This window comes from Odocoileus virginianus, chromosome 2, assembly GCF_023699985.2.
Source record: "Odocoileus virginianus isolate 20LAN1187 ecotype Illinois chromosome 2, Ovbor_1.2, whole genome shotgun sequence".
Taxonomy (NCBI): Eukaryota; Metazoa; Chordata; class Mammalia; order Artiodactyla; family Cervidae; genus Odocoileus; species Odocoileus virginianus.
The window spans coordinates 1131960-1149773 of record NC_069675.1 but is presented as its reverse complement, the minus strand read 5'-3'; the positions used below and the strand labels follow the sequence as shown (position 1 = coordinate 1149773).

At 45.6% G+C, this 17814-nt stretch overlaps 1 long non-coding RNA gene across 1 annotated transcript in view; it reads right to left on the bottom strand.

The window, feature by feature from the left end:
- The window catches only part of LOC139037460 (uncharacterized), a 47620-nt gene extending 30418 nt beyond the window's left edge, over positions 1–17202 (bottom strand). Inside the window, exon 1 of the long non-coding RNA XR_011490299.1 lies at positions 14578–17202. This is a non-coding gene — a long non-coding RNA (uncharacterized lncRNA). The remainder of the gene's footprint in view (positions 1–14577) is intronic.
- Positions 17203–17814: the final 612 nt, after the last annotated feature.

Here is a 17814-nt window from a genome sequence, read left to right as displayed (position 1 = left end):
CATCTGCATACCCCAAGGAAAACAGAGATGTAAACATCATTTTAAAGTAGGTGGAAGCATGGCATTGGAGCAGCTACCTGAACCAAAAGAGGGCTTCAAATAAATTGAAAAGTTTACATCCTGAGCCTGTGGCCTCCAGCTGCTCCATCAAATCTGAAATGAACAGACATCTGTGAGGTTTCCTGACATCACAATGTCTCACTGGCTGGTTGGGTAAGAGGGTGAGTTGAGTAAAGAGGCATCCTTTAATTCCAGACTTGGCTTCAAAATAGGATTAAAGCTGCCACTGTCTGCAGCCCTGAACCTCGACCACAGCATCTGCCCATCAGCCTGCTCTCAGCTACATGGGAGGACGAGCCCACCGTCTGGCCACCAAATGGACCAGGGTCTGACACAGCCTGATAAATAAACACAGAGGATGAGGATTGTGCGCACGCCTTTGCTGAGCATGGGATCTCTCAGGTGTCCAGGAGGTGACAGCGCATCCTCAGCCTCCCCAGCTCCCCCACCCCCAGCAGTGGCTAGAAATACTGGGAAGGTGCAAAAGGCGAGCAAGCAGGAGGGCCCTGTGTGCCATCGCCCCACCCAAGAGAGAGCTCCAGGCCCTGGGACGGGTTGAGAACTGATTCACGCTCTGCCTTTGCTTCTCTGTCTTTCCAGAGACAGTTCAGTTCAGTCACTCAGTTGCGTTCGACTCTTGGTGACCCCATGGACTGCAGCACACTAGGCTTCCCTGTCCGTCACCAACTCCCGGAGCTTGCTCAAACTCATGTCCATTGGGTCGGTGATGCCATCCAACCATCTCATCCTCTGTCGCCCCTTCTCCTGCCCTGCCACCCTATGGCTTTGATCCCTGCCCTGAATTCCTTTCAGATCTTGCAGAGGCCAGACTCTGGCCCTTGCTCAAGCTGGAACTCATTTCCTCCCTCCCGGCCTGTGAATTAGTCGGGGGTCTCCAGAGAAACAGAACCATTAAAACATACAGAGATATATACAAGAGAAGATGTATTGCAGGGATTGGCTCATGTAGTTACAGAGGTTGAAATGAACTGTTGTTCACCAGCTGAAGGACCAGGCAAGGCGTTGGTGTGATTCACCCGAGTCCAGAGGCCTGAAATTGAGGGGATGGATGGACTAAGACCTGATCTGAGCTTGAAAGGTCGAGAACCAGGAGCGATGTCCGAGGGCAGGAGAAAGCGGATATCTCAGCTCAAGCAGAGAGAAAGTGAACCCACCCTTCCTCTGCTCTTTTGTTCCATTTGGGTGCCCTGGGGTGGGGGGTGATGCTCACCCATGCTGGGGAGGATCTCTGCTTCTCTCAGTCTACTGATGGAAATGCTGATCTTTTCAAAAAACCCTGACAGACACCCCCAAACATGTTTTCCCTGCTATCTGGGCATCCGTTGGTGGCTTAGTCAATAAGTCGTGTCCAACTCTTACAACCCCATGGACTATAGCCCACCAGGCTCCTCTGTCCATGAGATTTTCCAGGCAAGAATACTGGAGTGGGTTGCCATTTTCTTCTCCAGGGATATTCCGGACCCAGTGATCGAATCTAAGTCTCCTGCATTGGAAGGCAGTCTCCCACATTGTAGCTGGATGTTTTTACTGACTGAGCCGCCAGGGAGGCCCATCTGTGCATCTGTTAGCCTAATCAAACTGATGCAAAAAAATTAACACTGCAGCCTGTCTCCTCCTTCCTTCCTCCCATCCCAGCCTGCGGGGCTTCTCTTGTACCCCAAGGTTAGGTTAGGAGCCCCCTGGGCTCCCACGGCTCCTCCCCCACCTCCATTACTGCCCCATGGTTCTCCTCTTGTGGGTCTTCCCTGGGGAGGTCCAAGTCAGTCTGAGCTACTAATTCATCCTTGGTGCCCCCCACAGGGCTGGAAAGAGCGGACTCTCAAAAGCAAAGCATGAGGGCTTCCCTGGTGGCTCCCTGGTAAAGAAGACCCTGCCAATGCAGGAGACACGGGTTCGATCCCTGATCCAGGAAGATCCCGCTTACCATGCAGCATCTCAGCCTGTGTGCCACAACTACCAAGCCGGAGCTCTAGAGCCTGGGAACTGCAACTTGCTGAAGCCCAAGTGTGCCCTAGAGCTCACGCTCTGAGACAAGTGAAGCCACCGAAACCAGAAGCGCGCACGTTACAACTAGAGAGCAGCCCACGCTCACTGCAACTAGAGAAAAGCCCGCAGAGCAACGAAGACCCAGCACAGCCAAGAATACATAAGCAGAGGGTGAAAAGCCCTCCACTTACTGAATACGGACCTCCAGCTAGACGGGCTCAGTGGCTCACTTGGAGTAGCTGGCAGGCGGAGTCTAGCGCCCCCGGCAGGGTGGGTCCTCTGTGCCCAGAGAGCAGGTGGGTCCTAACAGTTGCCACACTTGGGGTGGGGGTGGGGGGGTCTGTTTCCATGGAACAGCTTGGATTTTAGGAAAACTAGAAACAGGGGGGACAGGATGTGGTGGGCTCATTCATTTTCCAGGTTGGAGTTGCCTAGGCAACCAGATGGATATTCTGCCACCTACACAAAGGCATCCTGACTCTGCAGATTCTAAAGACCTCTAGGACTTGCCCCCGCACCCCCCGCCATTCCCCAGCACCCAGCACAGTGCCTGACCCAAGTGAGCTGCTCAACCATGGTTGGCTGAATGAGTCACAGAAGAAAAGAATGTGGGCTTATGGACAAATAATTTTTTTTCTTGGAAAACTGATAGTGTAGCCCCAGCTGTGTATCTGAAGACCTTTCTGTTTAAACTGGGTGAAAAAAAAAACACCTCTTCTTAAATATATTTAAAGATAATTGCCTACTTCCATTGTTTACTCTCCCACCTGAGCACATGGAAACATTGAACAGGATCCTCACTTAAATGCCCATCAGGATGAGAAGGGGCCACCTACCACCTGGCGGTGAGAATGAGCCATGCCCGGGGGTAGCAATAAAAGTAGAATTCAGCAACATGGAAACAAGAAAGCAGACTGCAGAATTCCTCCATTTATATTAATGTGTAAAACCTACTAAACAATGGGGGCATGGGGGGGGGGGTCCAGCTGCAAGCTCTTTAAAAAGATCTGGAGCCAATATAATAAAATATTATCATCTACCACACACTAAATGTTGTCACTGTTCAAATGTTCAAATACTGCTTGATCCCACTTACACACGGTACCTAGAATAGTTAAACTCTTAGAGTTAGAAAGCACACTGGTAGATGCCAGGTGCTGGAGGTGGAGGGGTGGGAGGAGGAATGGGGACTTCATGTTTGATAGAGACAGAATTTCAGCTTAGGAAGGTGAAAAATTCAAGAGATGGATGTAAGAGGTATACAACAGTGTGAATGCTCTTCATGCCACTGAACTGTACAGTGAAATGTGGTAAAATGGTTTTTACATTATGTTTTATATTACGTGAATTTTACCATGATAAAAATTGTTTTTAAATGTTGTCTCTATTAAATCATTATTAAGTGATTTGATATTACTCCCTGAAGTTTTTCCTTTGTATACCTGAAAGTTACATAATTTTTGGAAGGACCCCTTTTCTCCATTTATCAGAAATAATTTAAGAACCAAGTGGTTACTTCACTTAGTTTTTGCTATGGAAGCAAGCAGAGTTATTTAGTTATTTTATTTAGATAGTACAGAAATCATCTTTGGGAATAAGGACATTTTTCTTTGAATCAAATTCTCCTGGTTTTCTAACTCCCCAAATCACCCTCCCCGTAACCAGCCAGGCTGCCCCCTAACCAACCCAAGTTCGTAATGGAACGTGACCAGTCTCCCCTGCTATGAACACCCCACCTCTCTCTCCTCCTTCTTCCTCTGCCCCACCTCGTACTCAGCCTTCCTCAGACATCTGCGGCCCACCACGGCCATCTCTACATCAGCAAACAGTCTTTCACTTAATGATAGGAATTGAGATATCTAGGCACTGGAAGCAATGGTTTTTCAAATTTCAAGATGTATCAGAATAACCTCAGTTCAGTTCAGTTCGGTCAGTAAGTCGTGTCCGGCTCTTTGCGACTCCATGGACTGTAGCACGCCAGGCTTCCCTGTCCATCACCAACTCCTGGAGTTTGCTCAAACTCATGTCCATTGAGTTGGTGATGCCATCCAATCATCTCATCCTCTGACTTCCCCTTCTCCTCCTGCCTTCAATCTTTCCCAGCATCATGGTCTTTTCAAATGAGTTGGCTCTTTGCATCAGGTGGCCAAAGTACTGGAGCTTTAGCTTCAGCATCAGTCCTTCCAGTGAATACTCAGGACTGATTTTCTTTAGGATGGACTGGTTGGATCTCCTTGCAGTCCAAGGGACTCTCAAGAGTCTTCTCCAACACCACAGTACAAAAGCATCAATTCTTCAGCACTCAGCTTTCTTTATGGTCCAACTGTCACATGACTACTGGAAAAACGGTAGTTTTGACTGTATAGCAAAGTGATACCTCTGCTTTTTAATATGTTGTCTAGGTTTGTCAAAGTTTTTCCCAAGGAGCAAGTGTCTTTTAATTTCTTGGCTGCAGTCACTATCTGCAGTGATTTTTGGAGCCCAAGAAAATAAAGTCTGTCACTGTTTCAATTGTTTACCCATCTATTTGCCATGAAGTGATGGGACTGGATGCCATGACCTTCGTTTTTTGAATGTTGAGTGTTAAGCCAGCTTTTTCACTGTCCTCTTTCACTTTCATCAAGAGGCTCTTTAGTTCCTCTTGGCTTTCTGCCTTAAGGGTGGTGCTATCTGCATATCTGAGGTGATTGATATTTCTCTGGGAAATCTTGATTCCAGCTTGTGCTCTATCCAGCCTGGGATTTCACATGATGCACTCTGCATATATATCATGTGAAGAGATACCCCACGTCCAAGGTAAAAGAAACACCAGTATGATGGGAGGCAGTGAGAGGGCATCAGAGGGCAGACAGACTGAAACCACAGTCACAGAAAACTAGCCAATCTGATCACATGGACCACAGCCTTGTCTAACTCAATGAAACTAAGCCATGCCGTGTGGGGCCACCCAAGACGGTCAGGTCATGGTGGAGAGTTCTGACAAAATGTGGTCCACTGGAGAAGGGAATGGCAAACACTTCAGTATTCTTGCCTTGAGAGCCCCAAGAACAGCATGAGAAGGCAAAAAGAAAGGACACTGAAAGAGGAACTCCCCAGGTCAGTAGGTGCCCAATATGCTGCTGGAGATGAGTGGAGAAATAACTCCAGAAAGAAGGAAGGGACGGAACCAAAGCAAAAACAGCACCCAGCTGTGGATGTGATGGTGATGGAAGCAAGGTCCGATGCTGTAAAGAGCAATACTGCATAGGGACCTGGAATGTTAGGTCCATGAGTCAAGGCAAATTGGAAGTGGTCAAACAGGAGATGGCGAGAGTGAATATCAACATTTTAGGAATCAAAGAACTCAAATGGACTAGAATGGGTGAATTTAACTCAGATGACCATTATATCTACTACTGCGGGCAGGAATCCCTTAGAAGAAATGGAGTAGCCATCATAGTCAACAAAAGAGTTCGAAATGCAGTACTTGGATGCAATCTCAAAAACGACAGAATGATCTCTGTTCATTTCCAAGGCAAACCATTCAATATTACGGTAATCCAAGCCTATGCCCCGACCAGTAACGCTGAAGAAGCTGAAGTTGAATGGTTCTGTGAAGACCTACAAGAAGACCTACAAGACCTTTTAGAACTAACACTCAAAAAAGATGTCCTTTTCATTATAGGGGACTGGAATGCAAATGTAGGAAGTCAAGAAACACCAGGAGTAACAGGCAAATTTGGCCTTGGAGTACAGAATGAAGCAGGGCACAGCCTAACAGAGTTTTGCCAACAGAACGCACTGGTCAAAGCAAACACCCTCTTCCAACAACACAAGGGAAGACTATATATATGGACATCACCAAATGGTCAACACCAAAATCAGACTGATTATATTCTTTGCAGCCGAAGATAGAGAAGCTCTATACAGTCAGCAAAAACAAGATCAGGAGCAGACTGTGGCTCAGATCATGAGCTCCTTATTACCAAATTCAGACTTAAATTGAAGAAAGTAGGGAAAACCACTAGACCATTCAGGTATGACCTAAATCATATCTCTTATGACTATACAATGGAAGTGAGAAATAGATTTAAGGGACTAGATTTGATAGACAGAGTGCCCGATGATCTATGGACAGAGGTTCATGACACTGTAGGAGACAGGAATCAAGACCATCCCCAAGAAAAAGAAAGGCAAAACAGCAAAACTGACTGTCTGAGGAAGCCTTACAAATAGCTGTGAAAAGAGAAGCGAAAAGCAAAGGAGGAAAGGAAAGAGATACCCACTTGAATGCAGAGTTCCAAAGAATAGCAAGGAAAGATAAGAAAGCCTTCCTCTGCTATCAATGCAAAGAAATAGAGGAAAACAATAGAATGGGAAAGACTAGAGATCTCTTCAAGAAAATCAGAGATACCAAGGGAACATTTCATGCAAAGATGGGCTCAACAAAGGACAGAAATGGTATGAACTTAACAGAAGCAGAGGATATTAAGAAGAGGTGGCAAAAATACACAGAAGAACTGTACAAAAAAGATCTTCATGACCCAGATAACCACAGTGGTTTGATCACTCACCTAGAGCCAGACATCCTGAAATGTGAAGTCAAGTGGGCCTTAGGAAGCATCACTACAAACAAAACTAGTGGAAGTGATGGAATTCCAGTTGAGCTATTTCAAATCGTGAAAGGTGATGCTGTGAAAGTACTGCACTCAGTATGCCAGCAAATTTGGAAAACGCAGCAGTGGCCACAGGACTGGAAAAGGTCAATTTTCATTCCAATCCCAAAAAAGGCAATGCCAAAGAATGCTCAAACTACCGCACAATTGCACTCATCTCAGACACTAGTAAAGTCATGCTCAAAATTCTCCAAGCCAAACTTCAATAGTATATTAACCATGAATTTCCAGATGTTCAAGCTGGTTTTAGAAAAGGCAGAGGAACCAGAGATCAAATTGCCAACATCTGTTGGATTATCAAAAAGGCAAAAGAGTTCCAGAAAAACATCTATTTCTGCTTTATTGACTATGCCAAAACCTTTGACTGTGTGGATCACCACAAACTGTGGAAAATTCTAAAGGAGATGGGAATGCCAGACCACCTGCCCTGCCTCTTGAGAAACCTGTATGCAGGTCAGGAAGCAACAGTTAGAACTGGACATGAAACAACAGACTAGTTCCAAATCGGGAAAGGAGTACATCAAGGCTGTATATTGTCACCCTGCTTATTTAACTTATATGCAGAGTATATCATGAGAAACACTGGGCTGGATAAAGCACAATCTGGAATCAAGATTGCCCGGAGAAATATCAGTAACCTCAGATATGCAGATGACACCCTTCTGGCAGGAAGTGAAGAAAAACTAAAGAGCCTTTTGGTGAAAGAGAAAGAGTAGAGTGAAAAGTTGGCTTAAAGTTCAACATTCAGAAAACTGAGATCATGGTATCCAGTCCCATCACTTTATGGCAAATAGATGGGGAAACAATGGAAACAGTGGCAGACTTTATTTTTTGGGGCTCCAAAATCACTGCAGATGGTGATTGCAGCCATAAAATTAAAAGATGCTTACTTCTTGGAAGAAAAGTTATGACCAACCTAGAGAGCATATTAAAAAGCAGAGACATTACTTTGCCAACAAAGGTCTGTCTAGTCAAGGCTATGGTTTCTCCAGTGGTCAGGTATGGATGTGAGAGTTGGGCTATAAAGAGGACTGAGCGCCGAAGAACTGATGCTTTTGAACTGTGGTGTTGGAGAAGACACTTGAGAGTCCCTTGGACTGCAAGGAGATCCAACCAGTCCATCCTAAAGGAAATCAGTCCTGAGTATTCATTGGAAGGACTGATGCTGAAGCTGAAACTCCAATACTTTGGCCTGCTGATTCAAAGAATTGACTCATTTGAGGAGACCCTGATGCTGGGAAAGATTGAAGGCTGGAGGAGAAGGGACAACAGAGGATGAGATGGTTGGATGGCATCATCGACTCAGTGGACATTAGTTTGAGTAAACTCTGGGAGTTGGTGATGGACAGGGAGGCCTGGCGTGCTGCAGTCCATGGGGTCGCAAAGAGTCGGATATGACTGAGCGACTGAACTGGACTGAGTCTGGACCAAGCCAACACAGACAAAACATTCAAAATTAAGTAAATATTAGGGTGTGAAGCATGAAGAGGAAGATGGTAAAGGAGATGAAAAGGCCAAAGAAACGAAAAGAAAAGGCAGGAGAAAACAACAAGGCTGGAGAGAGCATTGGGAAAGAGAAGAAAGGTGATGTAGTAGAAAGGTGGTGTTTTCCATTCCCAGAGACAGTGACCTTGGAGCTGGCGGAAGCCCTATTTCTTGGCCAGCAAAGAAAGGGCAGGGGGCCATTTCTCATTCCTGAGTGCAGATAGGGCTAGAGAGGAAATCTCAGAGAAACCCACTACAGTACTCTTGCTGGAGAATCCCACGGACAGAGGAGCCTGGCAGGCTACAGTGCATGGGCACCATGCGGCTTGTGGGATCTTTGTTCCCCAACTGGGGATTGAGCCCACAACCTCGGCAGTGAAAGCAGAGAGTCCTAACCACTGGACCGTCAGGGAATTCCCACTTCATTGTATTTTTACTCCTCAGAGGGAGCATTTCACTTTAGATAGTGGCACAGCAAGTGACATAAGCAAGACTAGAAGTGAATCAGGAACAGAAAAATAGTTCAGGGCAACTATGGTTTACTGAGTGCCCTTCCTGTCAGGCACTGTGCCTTTAGCCTAGGACCCGGGACAGCTTGTGAAAACCCTCTGGCAGGTAGCTTACTGGACAGATGTGGCAATGAGCTGCTGGGGAGGGGCCATACCAAGCTAGGGAGATGGAAGCTAGAAAGCCAGGCCTTATTTGCATTTGGTTTGCTGAGCACAGTGAACCAGAGCTGGGTCAAAGCATGCTGGGAAACTCCTAAGATGCCAGAGAATACAACAGGTTTTCCAAGAGTGGGAGGCGCCATTGCCCCCATTTTGCAGGCCTTGGTGGCACAGGCTGCAAAGAATTTGCCTGCAATGCGAGAGACCCGGGTTCAACCCCTGGGTCAGAAAGATCCCCTGGAGAAGGGAATGACCACCACTCCAATATTCTTGCCTACAGAATCCCATGGACAGAAGAACCTGGTGGGCCACAGCCCATGGGGTTGCACAGAGTCAAACATGACTTAGCGACTGAGTCCAGCACAGCTAAAACTGGGGCAGCACAGAAAACCGGCTGGTCTCTATAAATTGCGTTGTCATGGTTCTTTCCTTTCAGATAGGAGGTATCCCTAAAGCTTTCTCTCCTACTTTCTTTAAAGCCTATTGCATGCAACTGACAGAGTTAGGAATCAAGGCGTACTTATCTTCTCCTCTGCCAGTGAGGGTTCTGCTTTTAAGAGAAAATCAAATACTAAGCCAAAGAAATAGCTCTCCAACAGTGGATATTGCAACCATCAACTGACAGTTCCCAGGAGGGAATTATTTTCCCAGGGGAAAGATGTCCCCAACTTTTTGAGCACCTTAGGCTGCCCCTGGTGACTCTGCAGAGAGACTCCCCACTGGCCCCCTGTCTGCCCCCAGCATCCTCCAGGCTGGGTGCTGATTAGAAATATCCCTGAGAGCTGACCAGTCGAGGAGGTAACCTCGGTTTTGCCTTTGGTGCCATTGCCAGCCCCGGCCAGTGATCCACTCATCAGACTCTTCCGTTTTCACCTCTGGAGCCACATCACGTGGTCACTGGATACCTAGGTGGTCCTACTGAGAGGCCAGGGTTCCACTAAGGCCAGATAGTACAGTGGTTAGCTTGGGCAATAGACAGGTTCTATCTTCGTGTGTGTGTGTTCAGTCATGTCCGACTCTTTGCTACCCCATGGACTGTAGACTGGCAGACTCCTCTGTCCATGGGATTTCCCAGGCAAGAGTACTAGAGTGGGCTGCCATTTCCTTCTCCAGAGGATCTTCCCAACCCAGGGGTCTCCTGCACTGGCAGGCAGATTCTTTACCACTGTGCCACCTGGGAAGCAAGTACCAAACGCTGTGTCTGCCTTTGTCTCACCTTATCAGTTAGAAGAACGTACCCTTGCCTTTTCTGATGGTCATCTACCCTCATCTTAGCATCACCCATGGTGTTCTAAGTGCTTCACATGCTATTCATTGCTCCCAGCAACCCAACAAAGCAGATTCTACCACCATCCCTACCTCATAGGTAGGGAGACGGGGGTGCAGAGGACAGGAGGCGGGGGTGGGATTTCAACCCAAGAGGTGCACCTGCAGAAGCCAAGACCCTCGCTCCTCACACAGCCCCCCACGAGGCAGCTCAGGAGTGCATGTTTCTTGCCTGTTTGTTCACACGGCTGCCTCTCTCCTCCAGCCCATCTCAGCTGAGGCTGCCTGAGCACACTGGCTCCTAGTAGGAGGCACAGCCAGCTCCCTGGTCCCTCCTAGGGAGGCTTCTGGAACCTGACTTTGATGGTAGAAGAAAAGGAAACAACTCAAGGAGAGGAGGTGACAGCTACTTCTGGAATAAGACTTGCCCTGTCCTGGGATCCCTCAGTGGGGTCGCTACCAGGCATCCCCAAAGATCTGTCTTCTTACTGCTCCACTTTCCCTCCTGGTCCTTCCCTGAAAGCCAGGAGGCGATGCCGGGGGTTCTCAAAGGCCCACTTGCTTTACTGTAACTTCAGCAACCTACTGGGAAGGGATGATGATGGGCCACACAAAGATGGCTTGTCAAAAAGGTCCACTTGGTTATATCAACACCTCTCACCCTGTGGGTTGATAAGAGTATGGGATTAATTGGAATGCCCTAAGATCTCAAGATGAAATAAAGCAGCCCTTTTGTGTAGGGTACATTCCTTCAGCAGATGTAGCTTCCAAATTAGAGCTCCTCTTCTCATTAAAAAAAAACAAACAAAAAAAACGCCTGGATGATTTTCACCAAGTATCTCAGGAAAGACACCTTAGTATCCTGAGTACCTCAGCTAAAGCTCTCTAGAGGTTTCCAGAGAGAGGAAATCCCCAAAAATTCTATCCCCAATTCTACATGTCAGGGGGCACCAGCATGGAATGAAAAAAACAGGTCACCAGTGAGCTGTACGGTGACAAAGGAGGGCTGACTGTGGCCCAGTCTCCCTTGTGTCTGATGTCTGGCGAGCAGATCCCCAGCACGGGGATGAGAGGGCTGGAGTTGGGTATAACCAACTTCCATGGACTTGGAGAAGCAGATGGGCTGAGAGGGGAACAGGTTACTTTGCTGAAAGGAAGGCTGGCTTGTCTGTGGATGGAAGATATGAGGACACTCGGTGTAGACTGTCTACAAGTAAGTCACTTGTGAACCCGCTTGCATGTGTGCTAAGTTGCTTCAGCTGTGTCCAACTCTTTTTGACCCTATGGACTGTCGTCCACCAGGCTCCTCTGTCCTTGGGATTCTCCAGGATACTGGAGGGGATCCCATTCCCTCTTCCAGGGGATCTTCCCAATCCAGGGATCAAACCCGAGTCCCTTACATCTCCAGCATTGGCAAGCGGGTTCTTCACCCCTAGCACCACCTGGGAAGCCTGTGAACCCACTTACTTTACTATTAATTTGTTTGTTTATTGATTCAGAGTGGAAGACCAGCATCTTGGTTTCTCATGTTTTTGAACAGCGAAAAAAAAAAAACAAAACACAACAACTCTTTTCAAGGCAATGAAGATGTTGTAGCTGTTTTCAGCTCAGCAAACCAAAGTACGTTCTTTTAAGTAAACTGTTTATTGAAATGAAACACACATAGAGAAAAGCGAATGAATGATAAGCATAAGAACTTGACAAATGTTCACTGTCCAAACCTATGAAGTCACAGCCCAGATCTAGAAACAGGACATTTGCTGCACCTCAAAAGTACCCCACCTTTTGCCTCCTTCCCGTCACACCCTCCAAATAACTACCACCTAGATGCCAATCCTCACTGACTAACTCTGTCTTTCTTGAACCTGGAATATGTAGAACCACTCATGGTACCCTCTTAATTGTTTGTCTTCTTTCATCGAGCATGATTTCAGTTCTGTCTTATGTGTGTTGCATTCAATTGTTCAATTTCATCTCGAAGGACACCACAATATAATTATCCACTCCACTGTTGGTGGACACTTGGGGTGTTTTCAGCCTTTTGTTATTGTGACTGAATAGTTATGAGCAGTTTTCTATATGTCTTGAGTGCACACAAGTATGTGCTTCAGTTGGGTGTATACAGAGGGTGGAATTGCTGAGCCGTAGGATATACAATGCTTAGCACTCAGTGCTGTCAAACAATTTTCCAAAGTGACGGTAAATGCCACTTTACACCACTACGAGCCAGTGGATGGCCAGTGTATTTGCCTTACATCCTCTCCAGCACTTTGTATTGTTTAGTTTGTTTATTTTCAGCCACTTAGGTGGATGTGCAGATGTGTCTCCTTGGGATTTCACACTGCACCCTGCTGCTCCTATTTCTTGGCAAACTGTGTAACTTCTTTGGTGATGTGCCTGTTCAAATCTTTGGCTCATTTGGATGTATGGAAATTTTAAATTATTATGGATACAAGCCTCTTAGCAGTTTTCAGATTTGCAAATATCTTCTCCCACTGCGGCTTGCCTTTTCATTCTTAATGGTGGCTTGAATTTTTTCCAGAGTTTATCATTATCCCAAGCTGGGAGAAGAGAAGAGAGGAACAATTTTATGCTATTCTATCTGGAGCAGAAGTCCTTTCAATAACTTCTGAATGAAAGAATTCATTGAACGAATCACTGATGAGTCCATCTTCAATACAATTCATTGACCTAAATATAGCCAGACTATAAAAAGGAACCAAATCCCAGACTCTTAGAATTGGTAGGATCTTAGGCTCTAGCCCACCCTCCTTCACAAAGGAGACTTTTCCATAGAGCACCCACCCTCACATAAGGACCTCCACCACATCATGGGATGGTGGGATTTATTCAACAAGTGGCCTCTTTGTTTCACCCTGGGCAAAGATATTCAAGGAAAACTTCATGTACCCATTGCATAGAGCTAAGGAGAAAGAAGCAAAGTAGCCTGTTTTAACCTGTTTTAATTTCTGTACCTAGTGTATTTCAGGACAACGCATGAATAACCACTAAAGGTGAATGTGGATTATGGATGACAAGGGCACATGAGGAGAAGGAGAAAGAAAAGCAAGTGAGCTTTTAAACGTACATTTTCACCCCTTCTCAACTCAAAAACAAAGGCAGAAACCTGCTGTCCAAAGCAGGAAATATCAGGAAATACCAGCTGAGAAACTGCCCACTTGGCACCCGTGAGCCCCAGCTGGTCCTCTGACCCCACTCCTATTTTAAGTCCATGACGTACGACCAAGCTTTCCTTTTCTGCACCTGAAAGGATGACTTCAGTCCCAACTGAGTACTTATTAGAAGTCACGGAGTTATTTTTAAACCGGGGCACGTAGTCGGCCTTGGTCTGATCACTGGATCCTTCAAGGAAATGGAGGTATTACTCTCTGAGTAACATCCTACCCTACAGTGTCCTACCAGAGAGGACTTTATTTCTCAGACAGTGTTAGTTTGGGGCCAGTTGCCCCTGCCAAGGATGACTCTTGCCCCCCCCCCCCCCCACGGCCTGTCACACACTGCACCTGAGACCCCCCACGGATTAAACTCACCTTGCCAGTGGCAGTGAGCCCCCACGCCACGCTGCCTCACTGGCTTACTTTCTCTGTGAACCATGAGAGCACAGCCAGATCCTGGGGTGGTTGCTGCTGCTGTTGTTTAGTCAATAAGTTGTGTCTGACTCTGTGCACCCCGTGGACTGCAGCCCACAAGGCTCCTCTGTCCCTTGGATTTCCTAGGTAGGAATTCTGGAGTAGGTGTCCATTTCCTTCTCCAGGGGATCTTCCCAACCCAGGGACCGAACCTGCATCTTCCGTGTTGGCTGGCAGATTCTTTACCACTGAACCACCTGGGAAGCCCACATCTGGAGCGAGGGGTCCAAGTCTGGATTCTGTTGCTTACAGGCTGTGTCTCTGAGCAGATTACTTCTCAGGGACCTTAGTTTCCCAATCTACATAAATGAGACTGATGACTCACGGTTATAAGGATTAAGTAAAAAATTGTAAGTGAAAAGCAATCCATGGCGCTGGTGTTAGGGAGTATTCCATAACTTCTATCTGCCATTAGTAGTATCATTACAAAGTGCTCAAAGCACTTCAAAAATGTGTTGTTTCATCGGGTTTTAACAAGAATCTTACGAGAAAAGGGCTATCCTCCCCATGTTATAAATGAAAGCACTGAGGCTCAGAAGGGTGAGTGAGCTGGTAAGTCACAGGCCCACTGCCGCACTGGCGCTCCTGGGGCAGCACAGATAGCACGGGGCCACACACAACAGCAGCAGCGCCCGCAGCGGGAACGCTGCTCTGTCTCGCATGCTCCGCTCTCACTCAGTACTCACAGCGATAGGCCCCTCCACCTCGGACCAGGGCACCGAGGCCCCGGGAGGCCACGCAGAGTGCCTGGGGTGCGCGGCTGGGGACAGCGGTGCTGGGACCCACCTGGTTCGCCACGCCCGGGGACACTTTTCCTGGTCAGTGCAGCCTGAAAGGAGGACAGCTTCTTTTAATATGTGGGAAATCACGTTGCCTGCAACAAAAGACAGTTTTGTTTCTTCTTTTCCAGTTTGTATGACTTTTCTTTTTCCTGCCTCATCGCAGTGGCTAGAACCTCCAGTACTGTGTTGAATAAGAAAGGTGAGAGCAAACATCCTTGCTTTGTTCTGGAAATTAGAGTGAATGCACTCAGTCTTTCACTATTAAATACAGTTTGATTATAGGGTTTGTGAGGTTGAAGACGTTCCTCTCTGTTCCTAGTGTACTGAGAGGATCTCTTTTTGTCATTAATGGGCATTTAACTTTGCCAAATGATTTCTCTGAATCAATGAATATGATCATATGCTTTTTCTTCTTTGATCTATTTATATAGAGGACTATACTGATTGATTCTCAAACACTGACTCTGTCTTGCATACCTGTCATTAATGTTTCTTGGTCATGGCGCTTTATTCTTTTATAAATTGCTGTGTTTGGATAGTTAAATTTGGTTGATAATTTTTGTATCTAAGTGCTTGGGAAATATTGGTCTTTAGCTTTTTTTTTTAAACTGCCTCTGCTGGTTTTGATGTCAGAAATGATATTCATATATTTTAAAATCTCCTATTTCCTGGAAGAGACTGTGTACAAATGTCATTAATTTTTATTTTTAAAAAATGTTTACTTATTTACCTGGTTGTTCTGGGTCTTAGTTGTGGCAAGTGGGATCTTTAGTTGTGGCACGTGGGATCTAGTTCCCTGACCAGAGGTCGAACCCAGGACACCCCGCAGTGGAACCATCAGGCAAGTCCTAATTGTTCTTTAAATGTTTGGTAAGATTTTCCAGGGAAAATATCTGAGACTGAAGATTATTTGGAGGTATTATTTTAACTACAGCTCAATTTCTTTAACAGTTATAGGACTGAATAGATTATCTATTTGATCTTGGCTGAGTTTTGGTAGTTTGTGGTTTTTGAGGAACTGGCCCATTTCTTTTAAACTGTTGAATGTGTAAGCATAAAGTTGTTTGTAGTACTTTCTTATTATCTTTTTAAAGGTTCCATAATTTGTTGTAGTATCTCATTTCATTCCTGATGCTGGTTATTTGTGTCTTCTTCCGTTTTTATTTTTGCCTATCTTCCTAGAGGTTGTTAACTTTATTTTTTCTTTCTGAAGACTATTTTTTGTTCCAATTATTTTTTTTCTATTATTTTCCAGCTTTCTATTTTATGATGTTTGCTCCTTAGTATTTTCTTCTTTTTGTTTGTTTTGAGTTTATTTTGTTTTGTTCCTTTTTGATTTTCTGAAGTAGGAACTTAGTTACTTGAGCTAACTCCTTTCCAATGTAAGCATTTAGTGCAATAAATTTCCCTTCCAGCCTTGCTTTAGCTGCAGCTCACAATGTATTTATTAGTTCTGTGTATTGTTAAAATTTCCTTTGAGATCACCTGTTTGACCCATGACTTATTTAGAAGTTTATTACTGAGTTTTCAGAGGTCTGGAGATTTCTTGGTTTTGACTTCTAATTTAATTCTATTATGGCCAGGCTCCATATGATTTCAGTTCTTTCAAATTTGTTAAAGTTTGAATATAGTTTATCTTGGCAAATGTTCCATGGGCCCTTTAAAAGAATGTATATTCTGCTGTTGCAGAACAGAGCATTCTATAAATGTCACTTAGATCTTTTCAGCTGATGGTACTATTGAGTCCTATATTTTTTCTTTTCTATATTTTCGCTGATTTTCTAGTAGTTCTGGAAGTTCAGAGTGGGACACGAATGGAAATTTATGCTCCCAACCACAATAGTGGCTTTATGTTTTTCTTTTCCGTTGTCTTACTTCTCGCTTCACATATTGTGGAGTATGTTGTTCGGTTCACAGGATGGCTGTATCTTCTCTGTGGACTGTGCTGTGCTTAGTCGCTCAGTCGTGTCAGACTCTCTGCGACCCCGTGGACTGCAGCCCGCCAGGCTCCTCTGTCCATGGGGATTCTCCAGGCAAGAGTACTGCAGCGGGTTGCCATGCCCTCCCCCATGGGATCCTCCCAACCCAGGGATCGAACCCAGGTCTCCTGCATTGCAGGCAGATTCTTTACCACCTGAGCCCCCAGGGAAGCCCAAGAATACTGGAGTGGGAAGCCTATCCCTTCTCCAGGGGATCTTCCCAGCCCAGGAATCAAACTGGGGTGTCCTGCATATCAGGCAGATTCTTTACCAGCTGAGCTACCAGGGAAACCCCAGAATAACCCTACCTGTCATCATATAATTTCCCTCTTCGCCCATGGTAAATTTCTTTGCTCTAAAGTCTACTTTGATATTAACATAGCCACTTCCTTTTGATTAATGTTTGCATGGTATATGTTTGTCCTTTCCTTTGTTTTCAGTCTACCTATGTCATTGAATTTGAAGTGAGTTTCTTGTAAATAACATATAGTCAGGTAATGTTTTTTAAATCCATTGTGCCAGTCTCTACCTTTAACTGGTGTACTTACACCATTTACATTGAAGGTAACTACTGACCTATTGGGGATTCCCAGGTGGCACTAGTGGTAAAGAATCCACCTGCCAATGCAGGAGACAGAAACAGGTTTGATCCCTGGGCTGGGAAGATCCCCTGGAGGAGGGCATGGCAACCCACTCCAGTACTCTTGCCTGGAGAATCCCATGGACAGAGGAGCCTGGTGGGCTAGTCCATGGGGTCGCAAAGATTTGAACACGACTTTCCACAATCGCAAGCGCTGGCCTATGAGGACCAAGTCTGATATTTTATTGGTTTTCTGTTTGTTCTTTCTTTTCATCATTCTTTTTTTTTTTTAATTGACTTTCTCTGGGTGACCTGAACAATTTTAGAGTTCCTTTTTGATATAACTGTATTTTCAGTGAATCCCTTCATATTGTTTTCTTAGTTATTATTTTATTTTTTTTTTTTATTTTTATTAGTTGGAGGCTAATTACTTTACATCATTACAGTAGTTTTTGTTATACATTGAAATGAATTAGCCATGGATTTACATGTATTCCCTATCTTAGTTATTATTTTGTTCGGGGACTGTGCGGCTGGGAAAGCTCTGGGAATGAGGAAGAAGCTGGTGGGCCCAGGGCTCCGTCTGCCACTGCACAGAGGCCGAGGGCTTCACTGCAGCTGCGGCTGTGGGTGGCTCTAGCCTCCTGATGGAATCTCAGCTCGAACCTGGAGCCAGGAGTGT